This window comes from Arachis ipaensis, chromosome B01 (genome assembly GCF_000816755.2).
Source record: "Arachis ipaensis cultivar K30076 chromosome B01, Araip1.1, whole genome shotgun sequence".
NCBI classification, from domain to species: Eukaryota; Viridiplantae; Streptophyta; class Magnoliopsida; order Fabales; family Fabaceae; genus Arachis; species Arachis ipaensis.
This window is the reverse complement of record NC_029785.2, coordinates 17,083,759-17,084,699: the sequence shown is the minus strand read 5'-3', so window position 1 is coordinate 17,084,699 and position 941 is coordinate 17,083,759. Positions and strand designations below refer to the sequence as shown.

Below are 941 nucleotides of genomic sequence, written 5' to 3'. Positions count from 1 at the left end.
CTTCTTAACTAATAATTTTTAGTCAATACATAGCTAAAATATCTCATTTTCTAAATGAGAGAACATAACTAAGTATATACTAAATTAATTAGATTTTTTATTTTTTTTTCTGAGTCCAACTATTGTAGTTAACTTTAACTAACTTTTTTAGAAATTTTTTTTTTATGTTTACATTCACACTCTCTTTTCACTTCTCTAATTTCTTTTTTTTTTTTCTCTTCTAATACCACTCTTATTACACCAACACCACAATTCTCACTTTTTTCTAGTGACCACCCTACAGCGGCCACCCTTTGCAGCCACTCTCCAGCTTGTCAATGGCCACTTGACAAAAAAATAAAAAATTAAAATTAGATTAAACATTCAAAAAAAAAAAATCCTAAACCTAACGCACGTCCAAAAATTTCTAAACCATCGGAACACATTTTTTTTAAAAAAAAAAAAAGAGAAATCTTGATCTTTTATAATTATTATCAATCGTGTAGACAAGTACACTTAGTATGATAGTATCTATATATAACTTAATTAGAATATAGTCCATGTGCCAACAGTTAGAAAGGCTGCAGTGACAGCCAAGCCAACATGGTTAGGCCACGACAAAATTCTCCACAACAACTTAGTTATTTAGATTTTAGAGCACTAGCAACTTGACCTTGAAGCTGCTGCATCCAACCGTTCTTCAACTTACTATATCTTTATATATTTTGTACAATGGAAAGCTCACAGGTGAATTGAACGCTCGGAATTGTTAATTGAATGCTTAAAAAGTAAACCCTTTTCAGCTGTGTGTGGTGTGGCTCCCATATGCATACAATTTTAATAGTGATCTTCTCAACTATGAACACCTTCGATGGTCATAAAATAACCGCAACATTCAAGTGTTGTTGCTTTCTGCTCATCTAGTGTTATCAAGTGATGGTTTTAAATACCATAAAGTAAAA

General features: G+C 31.2%; 1 long non-coding RNA gene across 1 annotated transcript in view; it reads left to right on the top strand.

The window, feature by feature from the left end:
* LOC110269996 overlaps nt 1–941 on the top strand; it is a 15,323-nt gene that overhangs the window by 282 nt on the left and 14,100 nt on the right. The window lies entirely within an intron of this gene.